The sequence below is a fragment of the Oncorhynchus gorbuscha genome, unplaced genomic scaffold, assembly GCF_021184085.1.
Source record: "Oncorhynchus gorbuscha isolate QuinsamMale2020 ecotype Even-year unplaced genomic scaffold, OgorEven_v1.0 Un_scaffold_1391, whole genome shotgun sequence".
Lineage (NCBI taxonomy): Eukaryota > Metazoa > Chordata > Actinopteri > Salmoniformes > Salmonidae > Oncorhynchus > Oncorhynchus gorbuscha.
Window position 1 is genome coordinate 69183 of NW_025746181.1, and position 21003 is coordinate 90185.

General features: G+C 40.4%; 1 pseudogene; it reads right to left on the bottom strand.

Annotated features, from left to right (window-relative positions):
- Positions 1-21003, bottom strand: part of LOC124022441 — a 69666-nt pseudogene that overhangs the window by 8025 nt on the left and 40638 nt on the right.

Genomic DNA, 21003 nt, shown 5'->3' on the forward strand with positions numbered 1-21003 from the left:
AGTGCACTATGTAGGGAATAGGGTGCCATTTGGGAAGCAGTCGTTCAGGAGGTGTACACAGGCCAGCTGTAATCTCTATTGGCAACAACACCTCACCTACTATGACCAGCTGCTGCATGTGACCAATTCAAAAAATGTCCAGGAGCCAATGACCTGTATGTGTGTGCCCATAAAATTAGAATAATCTATTTCTATGTGTGGCTGTGTATGTGTGGCTGTGTGTGTGTGGCTGTGTGTGTGTGTGTGTGTGTGTGTGTGTGTGTGTGTGTGTGTGTGTGTGTGTGTGTGTGTGTGTGTGTGTGTGTGTGTGTGTGTGTGTGTGTGTGTGTGTGTGTGTGTGTGTGTGTGTGTGTGTGTGTGTGTGTGTGGCCCACAGGCCAGTCTCCTGATCTGGGTCAAAGACTCATACCATAGATGGTACTGCCAGATATCCTCTGTCTAGCCTGTACGTTTCAGAGAACACGGGTTGAGTCTAAGTGGCGCCCTATTCCCTATACAGCGAGCTACGCCTGACCAGAGCCCACGTAGGATGCCTCCAGCTCTATACGGCTCTGACGGTGTCAGTCAAACAATCCCCTATTGTTTGTCATTTGACATATTTCTGGATGATTCTAGAACGCGCCAATAGCGACTCTACCATTCCAGAGTCCAGGTAGAACGTCTGTGTCATTCACACCAAAGATATTGTACTAAACTCTAGTTCTCCAGATCATCTACTTTTACCACAGACAACACAGCCTTTGAGTGTCAACGATATTGGAGCAGATAGATAAGATATGACGATCTGCGTTGTCCTTGGATATCCTACATTGTCGATAGAATCAGCAGCAGTTCACACACACACACACACACTTCTTCCTAGGGATGGATACTCACATTAAGGACGTGAGGATTGTCATTCTCCCACAGAGGTCAGTCCCGGCACAATCACTTAAGTAATAAACTACAAGAAAACGAGTCACGGAGGAATCGATTTCCTTTCTCTTCACCAGGGGAACAGAGAACCACTAGGGATGTGTCAATGAGAAGTTGAAGAAGAGGTTCTACCTCTCTCTCTCTCTCTCTCTCTCTCTCTGTCTCTCTCTCTCTCTGTCTCTCTCTCTCTCTCTCTCTCTCTCTCTCTCTCTCTCTCTCTCTCTCTCTCTCTCTCTCTCTCAGCTTGAATTGGCTGCTACGTAGACCTTTATTCTGTCTCTGAGCTGGACTCAGTTTCTGTTCTTTCTCTTTACAGACCTCCTCCTCTCCCTCTGTCCTAGAAGCAGTGTGTGAATCGGACCAAGTGTGTGTGTGTGTCCTGTCTTATATATGTAATCCGTGAGTTTCCGTCTGCTGGCCAGTGACCTCAGAGAGAGGAGACGTCACAGAACTGACAGTGAGCATCACATCACACACCCAGGATCATGGATTACCTTCACCACGTCACCGGCTCTATTGACTAATACCACCCTGACTAACCACTTACGGAAACACACACACACACACACACACACACACACACACACACACACACACACACACACACACACACACACACACACACACACACACACACACACACACACACACACACACACACACACACACACACACACACATAGAGTTCACTTATTTTACGACTGCTCCTATAACTAATCTGATACTGACATGACAACTGAGGAATCTTCAGTGAAGTAGGTAAAAGTATCGTGGTTCACCTGATTTCTCAAAACCCAGTCTTCAGTGAAGAAGGTAAATGCCTCAGTGGTTGACCTTGGCTTTGCTCTTATTTCTCATAGCCCATTCTTGAGAATTGGCCATTCATCAATGTCCTCCTGAAAGGAGCCAATGGCTTAAAAAGTAGGTTTTCAGGCCTGTTCCCCAATGGCACCATATTCCCTACGTTGTACACTACAACAGCCCTATGGGTCCTGGAGAGGAGATCCATCTCAGAGGGCCTTCACTACCATGAGTAGAGGGGACTGGGGCCTTTATTATCATGAGTAGAGGGGACTGGGGCCTTTACTATCATGAGTAGAGGGGACTGGGACCTTTACTACCATGAGTAGAGGGGACTGGGGCCTTTACTACCATGAGTAGAGGGGACTGGGGCCTTTACTATCATGAGTAGAGGGGACTGGGTCCTTTACTATCATGAGTAGAGGGGACTGGGGCCTTTACTATCATGAGTAGAGGGGACTGGGGCCTTTACTATCATGAGTAGAGGGGACTGGGGCCTTTACTATCATGAGTAGAGGGGACTGGGGCCTTTACTATCATGAGTAGAGGACTGGGGCCTTTACTATCATGAGTAGAGGGACTGGGGCCTTTACTATCATGAGTTAGATGGGGACTGGGGACTGGAGCCTTCACTATCATGGGTAGAGGGGACTGGGGACTGGGGCCTTTACTATCATGAGTTAGAGGGGTACTGGGGACTGGAGCCTTCACTAATCATAGTTATAGATGGGGACTGGGGACTGGGGCCTTTACTAATGAGTAGAGATGGACTGGGGCCTTTACTACCATGTTATAGATGAGTAGGGGACTGTTTACTATATGAGATAGAGGGACTGGGGCCTACTATCATGAGTAGATGGGACTAGTACTACCATGAGTAGATAGTAATACTAGTTATACCATGAGTAGAGACTGGGGCCTTTACTATCATGAGTAGAGGGGACTGGGGACTGGAGCCTTCACTATCATGAGATGATATGTAGGGACTGGGGACTATAGTAATACCATGAGTTATAGACTGGAGCCTATGTAGTGATGGGGGACTGGAGCCTATACTATCATAGTTATAGGGTAGTGATGGGGCCTTTACTATCATGAGTAGAGGGGACTGGAGCCTAGAACTGAATAATAGCATCACATCATAGATGGATTACCTTCAGTGATGGTAGTATAGACTAATACCACCCTGACTAACCACTAGGAAACACACACACACACACACACATACACACACACACACACACACACAATACACACACACACACACACACACACACACACACACAATACATAGTTATAGATGACACACATGGTACACACAATAATAGTTATAGATGGTAAATCTCCAATAATGAACAACAAACTTGACCAATACAACCCAGTCTTGACACGACTTGGCCTGATCTTTTAAATGACTAGAAATATATTAACTACAGAGCTTCCCATAGATGGTACTGTACAGGCTACACCACAGCAGAGTAGTGGAGTCTAACTAACCATGTTACATCTCCCCTCGACGATGGTAGTATGTCATTTAGAATGGGCAAATATTATCACAAACAATAGTTTTAGATGTTCCTCCTGCGCTGTTCCTCCTGTGTTCCTCCTGCGTGCCAGTATCACAAACAGGGTTTGTTGTTAGTTATGTTGATGACATGCAGTTAGTAATAGAGTTATAGATGGTCTGAGTGAGCTGTAGTTATAATAGCTATAGATGATATGTAGGATGGCAGGAGGGCTGAGCCTGGGAGCTTTAGTTCCTTGTGTTGTGACCCACCAAAGCAAGGATATCATAGCTTTTAATGTGACCTTTCAAATATGACAACTACACTGCATGTTTACATACTGTGCATACTATGTAGTGATGGTAGTAGTGATGGTAGTATAGTAATAATAGTTATAGATGATATGTAGTGATGGTGGTATAGTAATAATAGTTATAGATGGTATGTAGTGATGGTAGTATAGTAATAATAGTTATAGATGATATGTAGTGATGGTAGTATAGTAATAATAGTTATAGATGGTATGTAGTGATGGTAGTATAGTAATAATAGTTATAGATGATATGTAGTGATGGTAGTATAGTAATAATAGTTATAGATGGTATGTAGTGATGGTAGTATAGTAATAATAGTTATAGATGGTATGTAGTGATGGTAGTATAGTAATAATAGTTATAGATGGTATGTAGTGATGGTAGTATAGTAATAATAGTTATAGATGGTATGTAGTGATGGTAGTATAGTAATAATAGTTATAGATGGTATGTAGTGATGGTAGTATAGTAATAATAGTTATAGATGGTATGTAGTGATGGTAGTATAGTAATAATAGTTATAGATGATATGTAGTGATGGTAGTATAGTAATAATAGCTATAGATGATATGTAGTGATGGTAGTATAGTAATAATAGTTATAGATGATATGTAGTGATGGTAGTATAGTAATAATAGTTATATATGGTATGTAGTGATGGTAGTATAGTAATAATAGTTAGAGATGATATGTAGTGATGGTAGTATAGTAATAATAGTTATAGATGGTATGTAGTGATGGTAGTATAGTAATAATAGTTAGAGATGATATGTAGTGATGGTAGTATAGTAATAATAGTTATAGATGGTATGTAGTGATAGTAGTATAGTAATAATAGTTAGAGATGATATGTAGTGATGGTAGTATAGTAATAATAGTTAGAGATGATATGTAGTGATGGTAGTATAGTAATAATAGTTATATATGGTATGTAGTGATGGTAGTATAGTAATAATAGTTATATATGGCATGTAGTGATGGTAGTATAGTAATAATAGTTATAGATGGTATGTAGTGATGGTAGTATAGTAATAATAGTTATAGATGGTATGTAGTGATGGTAGTATAGTAATAATAGTTATAGATGGTATGTAGTGATGGTAGTATAGTAATAATAGTTATAGATGATATGTAGTGATGGTAGTATAGTAATAATAGTTATAGATGATATGTAGTGATGGTAGTATAGTAATAATAGTTATAGATGGTATGTAGTGATGGTAGTATAGTAATAATAGTTATAGATGGTATGTAGTGATGGTAGTATAGTAATAATAGTTATAGATGGTAGTATAGTAATAATAGTTATAGATGGTATGTAGTGATGGTAGTATAGTAATAATAGTTATAGATGGTATGTAGTGATGGTAGTATAGTAATAATAGTTATAGATGATATGTAGTGATGGTAGTATAGTAATAATAGTTATAGATGGTATGTAGTGATGGTAGTATAGTAATAATAGTTATAGATGGTATGTAGTGATGGTAGTATAGTAATAATAGTTATAGATGGTATGTAGTGATGGTAGTATAGTAATAGTAGTTATAGATGGTATGTAGTGATGGTAGTATAGTAATAATAGTTATAGATGATATGTAGTGATGGTAGTATAGTAATAATAGTTATAGATGATATGTAGTGATGGTAGTATAGTAATAATAGTTATAGATGGTATGTAGTGATGGTAGTATAGTAATAATAGTTATAGATGATATGTAGTGATGGTAGTATAGTAATAATAGTTATAGATGGTAGTATAGTAATAATAGTTATAGATGGTATGTAGTGATGGTAGTATAGTAATAATAGTTATAGATGGTATGTAGTGATGGTAGTATAGTAATAATAGTTATAGATGATATGTAGTGATGGTATGTATAGTAATATGGTATGTAGTGATGGTATGTAGTGATGGTAGTATAGTAATAATAGTTATAGATGGTATGTAGTTATAGATGGTATGTAGTGATGGTAGTATAGTAATAATAGTTATAGATGGTATGTAGTGATGGTAGTATAGTAATAATAGTTATAGATGGTATGTAGTGATGGTAGTATAGTAATAATAGTTATAGATGGTATGTAGTGATGGTAGTATAGTAATAATAGTTATAGATGGTATGTAGTGATGGTATTATAGTAATAATAGTTATAGATGGTATGTAGTGATGGTAGTATAGTAATAATAGTTATAGATGATATGTAGTGATGGTAGTATAGTAATAATAGTTATAGATGGTAGTATAGTAATAATAGTTATAGATGGTATGTAGTGATGGTAGTATAGTAATAATAGTTATAGATGATATGTAGTGATGGTAGTATAGTAATAATAGTTATAGATGGTATGTAGTGATAGTAGTATAGTAATAATAGTTATAGATGGTATGTAGTGATGGTAGTATAGTAATAATAGTTATAGATGGTAGTATAGTAATAATAGTTATAGATGGTATGTAGTGATAGTAGTATAGTAATAATAGTTATAGATGGTATGTAGTGATGGTAGTATAGTAATAATAGTTATAGATGATATGTAGTGATGGTAGTATAGTAATAATAGTTATAGATGGTAGTATAGTAATAATAGTTATAGATGGTATGTAGTGATGGTAGTATAGTAATAATAGTTATAGATGATATGTAGTGATGGTAGTATAGTAATAATAGTTATAGATGGTATGTAGTGATAGTAGTATAGTAATAATAGTTATAGATGATATGTAGTGATGGTAGTATAGTAATAATAGTTATAGATGATATGTAGTGATGGTATGTAGTGATGGTAGTATAGTAATAATAGTTATAGATGGTATGTAGTGATGGTAGTATAGTAATAATAGTTATAGATGGTATGTAGTGATGGTAGTATAGTAATAATAGTTATAGATGGTATGTAGTGATGGTAGTATAGTAATAATAGTTAGAGATGGTAGTGATGGTAGTAAGTAATAATAGTTATAGATGGTTATAGATGGTATGTAGTGATGGTAGTATAGTAATAATAGTTATAGATGGTATGTAGTGATGGTAGTATAGTAATAATAGTTACAGATGGTATGTAGTGATGGTAGTATAGTAATAATAGTTAGAGATGGTAGTATAGTAATAATAGTTATAGATGGTATGTAGTGATAGTAGTATAGTAATAATAGTTATAGATGATATGTAGTGATGGTAGTATAGTAATAATAGTTATAGATGATATGTAGTGATAGTAGTATAGTAATAATAGTTATAGATGATATGTAGTGATGGTAGTATAGTAATAATAGTTATAGATGATATGTAGTGATGGTAGTATAGTAATAATAGTTATAGATGGTATGTAGTGATAGTAGTATAGTAATAATAGTTATAGATGATATGTAGTGATGGTAGTATAGTAATAATAGTTATAGATGATATGTAGTGATGGTATGTAGTGATGGTAGTATAGTAATAATAGTTATAGATGGTATGTAGTGATGGTAGTATAGTAATAATAGTTATAGATGGTATGTAGTGATGGTAGTATAGTAATAATAGTTAGAGATGGTATGTAGTGATGGTAGTATAGTAATAATAGTTAGAGATGGTAGTATAGTAATAATAGTTATAGATGGTATGTAGTGATGGTAGTATAGTAATAATAGTTATAGATGGTATGTAGTGATGGTAGTATAGTAATAATAGTTACAGATGGTATGTAGTGATGGTAGTATAGTAATAATAGTTAGAGATGGTAGTATAGTAATAATAGTTATAGATGGTATGTAGTGATAGTAGTATAGTAATAATAGTTATAGATGATATGTAGTGATGGTAGTATAGTAATAATAGTTATAGATGATATGTAGTGATGGTATGTAGTGATGGTAGTATAGTAATAATAGTTATAGATGGTATGTAGTGATGGTAGTATAGTAATAATAGTTATAGATGGTATGTAGTGATGGTAGTATAGTAATAATAGTTAGAGATGGTATGTAGTGATGGTAGTATAGTAATAATAGTTAGAGATGGTAGTATAGTAATAATAGTTATAGATGGTATGTAGTGATGGTAGTATAGTAATACTAGTTATAGATGGTATGTAGTGATGGTAGTATAGTAATAATAGTTACAGATGGTATGTAGTGATGGTAGTATAGTAATAATAGTTAGAGATGGTATAGTAGTATAGTAATAATAGTTATAGATGGTATGTAGTGATGGTAGTATAGTAATAATAGTTATAGATGATATGTAGTGATAGTAGTATAGTAATAATAGTTATAGATGATATGTAGTGATGGTAGTATAGTAATAATAGTTATAGATGGTATGTAGTGATGGTAGTATAGTAATAATAGTTAGAGATGGTAGGGTCCAGTAATAATAGTTATAGATGGTATGTAGTGATGGTAGTATAGTAATAATAGTTATAGATGGTATGTAGTGATGGTAGTATAGTAATAATAGTTATAGATGGTATGTAGTGATGGTAGTATAGTAATAATAGTTATAGATGGTATGTAGTGATGGTAGTATAGTAATAATAGTTATAGATGGTATGTAGTGATGGTAGTATAGTAATAATAGTTATAGATGGTATGTAGTGATGGTAGTATAGTAATAATAGTTATAGATGATATGTAGTGATGGTAGTATAGTAATAATAGTTATAGATGGTATGTAGTGATGGTAGTATAGTAGTAATAGTTATAGATGGTATGTAGTGATGGTAGTATAGTAATAATAGTTATAGATGGTATGTAGTGATGGTAGTATAGTAATAATAGTTATAGATGGTATGTAGTGATGGTAGTATAGTAGTAATAGTTATAGATGGTATGTAGTGATGGTAGTATAGTAATAATAGTTATAGATGGTATGTAGTGATGGTAGTATAGTAGTAATAGTTATAGATGGTATGTAGTGATGGTAGTACTACCTAATAATAGTTATAGATGGTATGTAGTGATGGTCCAGTACTAGTAGTAATAGTTATAGATGGTATGTAGTGATGGTAGTATAGTAATAATAGTTATAGATGGTATGTAGTGACTGGTAGTATAGTAATAATAGTTATAGATGGTATGTAGTGATGGTAGTATAGTAATAATAGTTATAGATGGTATGTAGTGACTACACCAACCACAGCTCAGTTCATGGTCACCACCACTACCGCAGTTTAATAATGTCCTCTATTAACCAGTGAGTCGGCCACTATGATAACATGCTATTATATCTCTATCCACCAGCCACTACCTAACCCAGTTTAAAACCTAACTCAACAAGCCACTACATAACGGGTCCACTACCACTACCTAACGGGTCCACCAGCCACTACCTAACAGGTCCACCAGCCACTACCTAACGGGTCAACAAGCCACTACCTAACGGGTCCACCAGCCACTACCTAACGGGTCAACAAGCCACTACCTAACGGGTCAACAAGCCACTACCTAACGGGTCAACAAGCCACTACATAACGGGTCCACAAGCCACTACCTAACGGGTCAACAAGCCACTACCTAACGGGTCCACCAGCCACTACCTAACGGGTCCACCAGCCACTACCTAACGGGTCCACCAGCCACTACCTAACGGGTCCACCAGCCACTACCTAACGGGTCAACAAGCCACTACATAACGGGTCCACCAGCCACTACATAACGGGTCCACCAGCCACTACCTAACGGGTCCACCAGCCACTACCTAACGGGTCAACAAGCCACTACATAACGGGTCAACAAGCCACTACCTAACGGGTCAAGCAAGCCACTACCACTAAACGGGTCAACAAGCCACTACATAACGGGTCAACAAGCCACTACCTAACGGGTCAACAAGCCACTACCTAACGGGTCAACAAGCCACTACATAACGGGTCCACAAGCCACTACATAACGGGTCAACAAGCCACTACCTAACGGGTCAACAAGCCACTACCTAACGGGTCAACAAGCCACTAATATAACGGGTCCACCAGCCACTACATAACGGGTCCACCAGCCACTACATAACAGGTCAACAAGCCACTACATAACGGGTCCACAAGCCACTACCTAACAGGTCAACAAGCCACTACATAACGGGTCCACCAGCCACTACATAACAGGTCAACAAGCCACTACATAACGGGTCCACAAGCCACTACCTAACAGGTCCAGGAGGACATACAGACAGACAGGAAGACAGACAGGTAGACAGGAGGACAGTGAAAGGGACTGGTGGCAGGTGACTGTTATCATCATCATCTGTAGCTTCCGGTTCAGGGTTCTGCCTTAACAAGCTTCGAGTTGGAGCTAAGAGGCTTTTGGTTAACCCCCCCACCTGCAGGTGTCACAGTCACTGAGTGAGTGAGTGACTCACTGTGTGTGCGTGTGTGTGTGTGTGTGTGTGTGTGTGTGTGTGTGTGTGTGTGTGTGTGTGTGTGTGTGTGTGTGTGTGTGTGTGTGTGTGTGTGTGTGTGTGTGTGTGTGTGTGTGTGTGTGTGTGTGTGTAGGGCTGGGAATCACCAGGGACCTCCCGATACAATATTATCATGATACCATATGTATTACAATTCTCACGATTCTAAATGTATTTCGATTCGCTACTGTGATTTCATTGCAATTGGATGTTCCAAACATATTGCTCACCTCATGTCTGCTGCAGAGGGACAAGAGGGAGCCATGAGAACACGACTTTTAATCGGTCATGGAAATGAAAGTGATGAAAACCAAATGTCTCACTATTGAAACAGATGGAGAACAAGCTCTGAAGGAAGGACACTGGAGTTTTGAGGCAGCTAAAATAATACTGCGAGGACTTCCTGAGTGGCGCTACAGACCCGGGTTTGATCCCCGGCTGTATTACAAGCGACCGTGATCGGGAGGTCCCACAGGGACTGTGGGTGTTAAGGGTGGTTAGGCGGATCATGCTTCAGAGGACACCTGACTCCACCTTCGCCTCCTGAGCCTGTTGGGGAGTTACAGCGATGAGACAAGATCAGAATTGGGGGTAAAATACGTGTTCAATCTTGTGATATTGTCAAAACAACAAGACACGATATATCGTCAAAAATGATATGTTATCCCCATATGTAACTGTATAGATTCTTTCAGAAAGAACCCTTTGGTGGTGAAAAAAGTTCCACTTGGAACCCCAAAAAATGGGTTTCAGGGGGTTCTCCTATGGGGACAGTTGAACAACCCTTATGGTTCTAGGTAGCTACTTCTTCTCTAAGAGTTTACAGTAGAGCCAGTCTGACCTCAAGTCTGTGTTGTTGACAATTTGACACACACACAGGGGTCATGTTAAGTGCTGAATGGCCTATTAGACCTATGACCAGACCTGAGCTGAATGAAGATGGAGACAGTAACCAGTCAGTGAGGTTATTAATACTACAGTAAGCCGTACGAGACCGCTGACCGTGCAGCGTGACGGTTATTGTGAGGTAGAAATGCACTGTGGAGAAGGTTTAGTCTCGTTTGATCCCCAGCTTATCTACAATGCATTAACACAATTCCCAGCTGTCCTACTGACACACACACACACACACACACACACACACACACACACACACACACACACACACACACACACACACACACACACACACACACACACACACACACACACACACACACACACACACACACACACACACACACACACCTGGAACAATGAGTGAGTCAGAGAGTGAATGACCAGTGTACAACCCTGAAAGAAAAACAAGAGACAGAGCGACAGAAAGACAGAGACAACCACTCATCATTACACACACAGCAACTAGATACCATAAGTGTAATCCACCATATATATATATATATATATATAGACATACACTGCTCAAAAAAATAAAGGCAACACTAAAATAACACATCCTATATCTGAATGAATGAAATATTCTTATTAAATACGTTTTTCTTTACATAGTTGAATGTGCTGACAACAAAATCACACAAATTATCAATGGAAATCAAATTTATCAACCCATGGAGGTCTGGATTTGGAGTCACACTCAAAATTAAAGTGGAAAACCACACTACAGGCTGATCCAACTTTGATGTAATGTCCTTAAAACAACTCAAAATGAGGCTCAGTTGTGTGTGTGGCCTCCACGTGCCTGTATGACCTCCCTTCAACGCCATGGGCATGCTCCTGATGAGGTGGGTGATGTTCTCCTGAGGGATCTCCTCCCAGACCTGGACGAAAGCATCCGCCAACTCCTGGACAGTCTGTGGTGCAACGTGGCGTGGGTGGATGGATGGAGAAGGACATGATGTCCCAGATGTGCTCAATTGGATTCAGGTCTGGGGCACGGGCGGGCCAGTCCATAGCATCAATGCCTTCCTCTTGCAGGAACTGCTGACACACTCCAGCCACATGAGGTCTAGCATTGTCTTGCATTAGGAGGAACCCAGGGCCAACCACACCAGCATATGGTCTCACAAGGGGTCTGAGTTTCTCATCTCGGTACCTAATGGCAGTCAGGCTACCTCTGGCGAGCACATGGAGGGCTGTGCGGCCCCCCAAAGAAATGCCACCCCACACTATGACTGACCCACCGCCAAACCGGTCATGCTGGAGGATGTTGCACGCAGCAGAACGTTCTCCACGGCGTCTCCAGACTGTCATGTCTATCACATGTGCTCAGTGTGAACCTGCTTTCATCTGTGAAGAGCACAGGGCGCCAGTGGCGAACTTGCCAATCTTGGTGTTCTCTGGCAAATGCCAAACGTCCTGCATGGTGTTGGGCTGTAAGCACAACCCCCACCTGTGGACGTGGGGACCTCATAACACCCTCATGGAGTCTGTTTCTGACCGTTTGAGCAGACACATGCACATTTGTGGCCTGCTGGAGGTCATTTTGCAGGGCTCTGGCAGTTCTCCTCCTGCTCCTCCTTGCACAAAGGCAGAGGTAGCGGTCCTGCTGCTGGGTTGTTGCCCTCCTACAGCCTCCTCCACGTCTCCTGATGTACTGGCCTGTCTCCTGATAGCGCCTCCATGCTCTGGACACTACGCTGACAGACACAGCAAACCTTCTTGCCACATCTCGCATTAATGTGCCATCCTGGATGAGCTGCACTACCTGAGCCACTTGTGTGGGTTGTAAGACTCCGTCTCATGCTACCACTAGATTGAAAGCACCGCCAGCATTCAAAAGTGACCAAAACATCAGCCAGGAAGCAGTTTGATTTCACAGTAGTGTGATTGACTTGGAGTTACATTGTGTTTTTTAAGCGTTCCCTTTATTTTTTTGAGCAGTGTATTTATATATACACCTGACACACACATGTACCCACTCAGACACACACGTGTACCCACTCAGACACACACGTGTACCCACTCAGACACACACATGTACCCACTCAGACACACACGTGTACCCACTCAGACACACACGTGTACCCACTCAGACACACACATTTACCCACTCAGACACACACGTGTACCCACTCAGACACACACGTGTACCCACTCAGACACACACATGTACCCACTCAGACACACACGTGTACCCACTCAGACACACACGTGTACCCACTCAGACACACACGTGTACCCACTCAGACACACACGTGTACCCACTCAGACACACACATGTACCCACTCAGACACACACGTGTACCCACTCAGACACACACGTGTACCCACTCAGACACACACGTGTACCCACTCAGACACACACATTTACCCACTCAGACACACACGTGTACCCACTCAGACACACACGTGTACCCACTCAGACACACACGTGTACCCACTCAGACCAGTGGAGGCTGCTGAGGGGAGGACGGCTCATAATAATGTCCAGAACAGACCAAACGGAATGGCATCAAACACATGAAAACCATGGAAACCATGTGGTTAATGTATTTGAAACCATTCCACTGATTCTGCTCCAGTCATTACCACGAGTGTATCCTCCCCAATTAAGATGCCACCAACCACCTGTGACGCAGACGCAGTGACACAGACTAGCATGTCTGCACTCAGAGTTACACACACCGTTGTTGGTCTGCTTCACCTACAGCACATAGGCACAAACACATGGCCTGCTTCACCTACAGTACTTAGGCACTAACACATGGCCTGCTTCACCTACAGTACATAGGCACTAACACATGGCCTGCTTCACCTACAGCACATAGGCACTAACACATGGCCTGCTTCACCTACAGCACATAGGCACTAACACATTTGACCTTAAAGGCTCAGTGCAGTCAAAAACATGATTTCAATATTTTTTTATATACACCGAGTGTACAAAACATTGAGTACACCTGTTCTTTTTATGACATAGACTGACAAGGTGAATCCAGATGAAAGCTATGATCCCTTATTGATGTCACATGTTACATCCACTTCAAATCAGCATAGATGAAGGGGAGGAGTCAGGTTAAAAAATGATTTTTAAGTCTTGAGAGAATTGAGACATGGATTGTGTATGTGTACCATTCAGAGGGTGAAGAGGCAAGACAAAAGATTTTAGTGCCTTTGAACGGGGTATTGTTGGTGTACCAGTTTGTGTCAAGAACTACAACGCTGCTGGGTTTTCACGCTCAACAGTTTCCCATGTGGGTCATGAATGGTCCACCACCCGAAAGGACATTCAGCCAACTTAACACAACTGTGGGAAGCATTGAAGTCAACATGGGCCAGCATCCCTGTGGAACGCTTTGACACCCTTGCAGAGGCCATGCCTGACGAGTTGAGGGTGTTCTGGGGGCAGGGGTGCAACTCCATATCAGGAAGTTGTCCTTAATGTTTTGTACACTCAGTGTATATTTCCATGCTACAAGGTTGGAATAATACTGAGAAATTGTGAAAGTGATGATAATGCCCTTTTAGTGTAAGAGCTGTTTCGGGGGGATGGAGTTTTGGCCTCCCTGGTGACATCACCATGCGGGATATTAGTTAATAGACCAATAAGAGAGTTTCAAACCTTTCTGCCAATAATAACTAGTTTTCAGTTTTCCCCTCCCCACTCAGACCACTCCCAGACAGCCCGAGCAGAATTCTTGCTTGAGAAATGACTCTTTGCTAAGAAGCTATTTTTGTTTCTTTTTGACCATTTTCATTGTAAACAATCACACACAGTAAGGTACCTAATTGTTAGCCAGAAATGATTTGATAGTGAGATAAAAACATCTGCATTGGGCCTTTACTACATGGAGCCCATTATCAAAATGCAGATGAAACAAATGAAGTGAATGTCTTTCCCACACTCCTCTTCCTCTACGTCCTTCACCCATATCTCTATTGGTTTCTTTCTCTTCCAGTCATCTGTTCCTCTTTTCTCAGGGTCAGATGAGGTCTTACTTTTTCCAAGGTCCTTCCCCTCTGAGTCTGTCTGTTGTTTTATCTGTATATTCCTCTCCCTTCTTTATATCACTCACTCACTCACTCACTCACTCACTCACTCACTCACTCACTCACTCACTCACTCACTCACTCACTCACTCACTCACTCACTCATTCACTCTCACACCTCCTGTTCTAATTAGTTAATAATGGCATTATTATAGACTTGAATTAGCATCTCTGCATCTGAGCCGGGTGAGAAACTCTGGTTCCCAGAGAATCACACTTCCTGCTTCTGAATAGGATGCAGTTTCTCCTAAACCCTGATCTAAGATCAGTTTGGTTAAGGTTAGGATTAGGAAGGCTGATCCTAGATCTACTAAGACTACTGTACTAGTCAACCTAGTGCACTCAGTGTACATACTTTACTAGTTAGCTTAGGAAGACAATGGAATGTGGACATTGCAGTGCACAGTTTATTTCTCTTTGGGGTTGTTTGTGTATCTAGTGTCTTAGTGAGAGAGGGGCAGACAGACAGTGAGACTGGGGAGGGTGGTGGAGGAGAGGAGGGTGGGGGAGAAGAGAATGGAGGGTGGGGTGGGGGAGAGGAGGGTGGGGGAGAGGAGGGTTGGGTGTGGGAGAAGAGAGAGGAGGGTGGGGTGGGAGAGCCTATATATAGACCCCTAGCGACCCTAACCCCCACTCCATCACACACTCCTCCCCTTCTTTGTTATCTCTCTTCCTCTCCTCCCTGTGTCCCCAGATGGTCATGAAGATTGAATGATTTAGCCTTGGGAGCAACAAACTCCCAAGCATTCTCATACTCTCTCTCACACACACACACACACACACACACACACACACACACACACACACACACACACACACACACACACACACACACACACACACACACACACACACACACACACACACACACACACACACACACACACACACACACACCAGTTTGTTATTCCATAACTTTGATACATTTGAAAATTGCTAACCAATATGCTGTATGAAAAACGGCATCACAGCCAGACAAAGCAGTAGATTGGTGGACGATTAAAGTGAAGAGAGCTCCCCTATTGGCCAGACACAGTCAATGCAACATAACCCTGTTGCGTTACAAAATACTGTACCTGTTGCCATATGAATCAATTGTATCAATTTCAATTGTGTTCTATTATTTTTTTAAACTTTTGGCTCGGTTTCCAGAGATTCTATTACCCTCTCTCTCTCTCTCTCTCTCTCTCTCTCTCTCTCTCTCTCTCTCTCTCTCTCTCTCTCTCTCTCTCCAATTAAATTCAATTCTATTTAAGGGTTTTATTGGCATGGGAAACAGTTTACTGCTCAAAGCAAGTGAAATGATAAACAAAAGTGAAAAACAAAAAGTGAACAGTAAATATTACACAACTTCCCAAATAATAGAGACATTTAGCATGTCATTATGTCTATATACAGTGTAACGGTGTTACCACACTGTCTCTCTCTCTCTCCTCTTTTCTCATTATGTCTATATACAGTGTAATGGTGTTACCACACGGTCTCTCTCTCCTCTTTTCTCATTATGTCTATATACAGTGTAACGGTGTTACCACACTGTCTCTCTCTCTCATTATGTCTATATACAGTGTAACGGTGTTACCACACTCTCTCTCTCTCTCTTTTCTCATTATGTCTATATACAGTGTAACCACACGGTCTCTCCTCCTCTTTTCTCATTATGTCTATATACAGTGTCTCTCTCTCTCTCTCTCTCTCTTTTCTCATTATGTCTATATACAGTGTAACGGTGTCTACCACCACGGTCTCTCTCTCTCTCTTTTCTCTTTTCTCTCTCTCTCATTATGTCTATATACAGTGTAACGGTGTTACCACACTGTCTCTCTCTCTCTCTCATTTCTCATTATGTCTATATACAGTGTAACTCTCTTACCACACGGTCTCTCTCTCTCTCTCTCCTCTTTTCTCATTATGTCTATATACAGTGTAACGGTGTTACCACACTGTCTCTCTCTCTCTCTCTTTTCTCATTATGTCTATATACAGTGTAACAGTGTTACCCACACTGTCTCTCTCTCTCTCTCTCTTTTTCTCATTATGTCTATATACAGTGTAACGGTGTTACCACACTCTCTCTCTCTCATTATGTCTATATACAGTGTAACGGTGTTACCACACTGTCTCTCTCTCTCTCCTCTTTTCTCATTATGTCTATATACAGTGTAACGGTGTTACCACACGGTCTCTCTCTCTCTCTCTCTCTCTTTTCTCATTATGTCTATATACAGTGTAACGGTGTTACCACACGGTCTATCTCTCTCTCTCTCTTTTCTCATTATGTCTATATACAGTGTAACGGTGTTACCACACTGTCTCTCTCTCTCTCTCTTTTTTCTCATTATGTCTATATACAGTGTAACGGTGTTACCACACGGTCTCTCTCTCTCATTATGTCTATATACAGTGTAACGGTGTTACCACACTGTCTCTCTCTCTCTCCTCTTTTCTCATTATGTCTATATACAGTGTAACGGTGTTACCACACTGTCTCTCTCTCTCATTATGTCTATATACAGTGTAACGGTGTTACCACACTGTCTCTCTCTCTCTTTTCTCTTTTCTCATTATGTCTATATACATGTGTAAGTGTAACGGTGTTACCACACGGTCTCTCTCTCTCATTATGTCTATATACAGTGTAACGGTGTTACCACACTGTCTCTCTCTCTCTCTCATTATGTCTCATTATGTCTATATACAGTGTAACGGTGTTACCACACTTTTCTCTCTCTCTCCTCTCTTTCTCATTATGTCTATATACAGTGTAACGGTGTTACCACACTGTCTCTCTCTCTCATTATGTCTATATACAGTGTAACGGTGTTACCACACTGTCTCTCTCTCTCTTTTCTCATTATGTCTATATACAGTGTAACGGTGTTACCACACGGTCTCTCTCTCTCATTATGTCTATATACAGTGTAACGGTGTTACCACACGGTCTCTCTCTACCACACTCTCTCTCTCTCTCCTCTTTTCTCATTATGTCTATATACAGTGTAACGGTGTTACCACACTCTCTCTCTCTCTCTCTTTCTCATTATGTCTATATACAGTGTAACGGTGTTACCACACGGTCTCTCTCTCTCTCCTCTTTTCTCATTATGTCTATATACAGTGTAACGGTGTTACCACACTGTCTCTCTCTCTCTCTCTTTTCTCATTATGTCTATATACAGTGTAACGGTGTTACCACACTGTCTCTCTCTCTCTCTCTTTCTCATTATGTCTATATACAGTGTAACGGTGTTACCACACTGTCTCTCTCTCTCTCCTCTTTTCTCATTATGTCTATATACAGTGTTAACGGTGTTACCACACTCTCTCTCTCTCTCATTATGTCTATATACAGTGTAACGGTGTTACCACACTGTCTCTCTCTCTCTCTCTCTTTTCTCATTATGTCTATATACAGTGTAACGGTGTTACCACACGGTCTCTCTCTCTCTCCTCTTTTCTCATTATGTCTATATACAGTGTAACTCACTGTCTATATACAGTGTACTCTCTCTCTCTCCTCTTATGTCTATATACAGTGTAACTGTTACCACACTTTTCTCATTATGTCTATATACAGTGTAACGGTGTTACCACACTGTCTCTCTCTCTCTCTTTTCTCATTCTCTATACAGTGTAACGGTGTTACCACACTGTCTCTCTCTCTCTCCTCTTTTCTCATTATGTCTATATCTCTCTCTCTCTCTCCTCTTTTCTCATTATGTCTATATACAGTGTAACGGTGTTACCACACGGTCTCTCTCTCTCCCTGTCTATATCTCTCTCATTATGTCTATATACAGTGTAACGGTGTTACCACACTGTCTCTCTCTCTCTCTCTTTTCTCATTATGTCTATATACAGTGTAACGGTGTTACCACACTGTCTCTCTCTCTCATTATGTCTATATACAGTGTAACGGTGTTACCACACTGTCTCTCTCTCTCTCTCTCTTTTCTCATTATGTCTATATACAGTGTAACGGTGTTACCACACGGTCTCTCTCTCTCTCTCTTTTCTCATTATGTCTATATACAGTGTAACGGTGTTACCACACTCTCTCTCTCTCTCTCTCTCTTTTGTCATTATGTCTATATACAGTGTAACGGTGTTACCACACTGTCTCTCTCTCTCTCCTCTTTTCTCATTATGTCTATATACAGTGTAACGGTGTTACCACACTCTCTCTCTCTCTCTTTTCTCATTATGTCTCTCTCTCTCTCTCTCTTCTCATTATGTCTATATACAGTGTAACGGTGTTACCACACTGTCTCTCCACACTCTCTCTCTCTCTCCTCTTTTCTCATTATGTCTATATACAGTGTAACGGTGTTACCACACTGTCTCTCTCTCTCATTATGTCTATATACAGTGTAACGGTGTTACCACACGGTCTCTCTCTCTCTCTCCTCTTTTCTCATTATGTCTATATACAGTGTAACGGTGTTACCACACTGTCTCTCTCTCTCTCCTTTTTCTCATTATGTCTATATACAGTGTAACGGTGTTACCACACTGTCTCTCTCTCTCTCCTCTTTTTCTCATTATGTCTATATACAGTGTAACGGTGTTACCACACTGTCTCTCTCTCTCTCCTCTTTTCTCATTATGTCTATATACAGTGTAACGGTGTTACCACACTGTCTCTCTCTCTCTCTCTCTTTTTCTCATTATGTCTATATACAGTGTAACGGTGTTACCACACTGTCTCTCTCTCTCTCCTCTCTTTCTCATTATGTCTATATACAGTGTAACTGTTACCACACTCTCTCTCTCTCTCATTATGTCTATATACAGTGTAACGGTGTTACCACACTGTCTCTCTCTCTCTCCTCTTTTCTCATTATGTCTATATACAGTGTAACGGTGTTACCACACTGTCTCTCTCTCTCTCTTTTCTCATTATGTCTATATACAGTGTAACGGTGTTACCACACTGTCTCTCTCTCTCTAACCTCTTTCTCATTATGTCTATTACAGTGTAACGGTGTCTACCACACGGTCTCTCTCTCTCTCCTCTTTTCTCATTATGTCTATATAGTGTAACGGTGTTACCACACTGTCTCTCTCTCTCTTATGTCTATATACAGTCTTTTCTCATTATGTCTATATACAGTGTAACGGTGTTACCACACTGTCTCTCTCTCTCTCATTATGTCTATATACAGTGTAACGGTGTTACCACACTGTCTCTCTCTCTCTCTCTTTTCTCATTATGTCTATATACAGTGTAACTCCTCTTCTTCTCATTATGTCTATATACAGTGTAACGGTGTTACCACACTGTCTCTCTCTCTCTCCTCTTTTCTCATTATGTCTATATACAGTGTAACGGTGTTACCACACTGTCTCTCTCTCTCTCTCTTTTCTCATTATGTCTATATACAGTGTAACGGTGTTACCACACGGTCTCTCTCTCTCTCTCTCCTCTTTTCTCATTATGTCTATATACAGTGTAACGGTGTTACCACACGGTCTCTCTCTCTCTCCTCTTTTCTCATTATGTCTATATACAGTGTAACGGTGTTACCACACTGTCTCTCTCTCTTTTCTCATTATGTCTATATACAGTGTAACGGTGTTACCACACTGTCTCTCTCTCTCTCCTCTTTTCTCATTATGTCTATATACAGTGTAACTGTTACCACACTGTCTCTCTCTCTCATTATGTCTATATACAGTGTAACGGTGTTACCACACTGTCTCTCTCTCTCTCCTCTTTTCTCATTATGTCTATATACAGTGTAACGGTGTTACCACACGGTCTCTCTCTCTCTCCTCTTTTTCTCATTATGTCTATATACAGTGTAACGGTGTTACCACATCTCTCTCTCTCATCTTTTCTCATGTCTATATACAGTGTAACGGTGTTACCACACTGTCTCTCTCTCTCATTATGTCTATATACAGTGTAACGGTGTTACCACACTGTCTCTCTCTCTCTCCTCTTTTCTCATTATGTCTATATACAGTGTAACGGTGTTACCACACTGTCTCTCTCTCTCATTATGTCTATATACAGTGTAACGTCTCTTACCACACTCTCTCTCTCTCTCTCTTTCTCATTATGTCTATATACAGTGTAACGGTGTTACCACACGGTCTCTCTCTCTCTCCTCTTTTCTCATTATGTCTATATA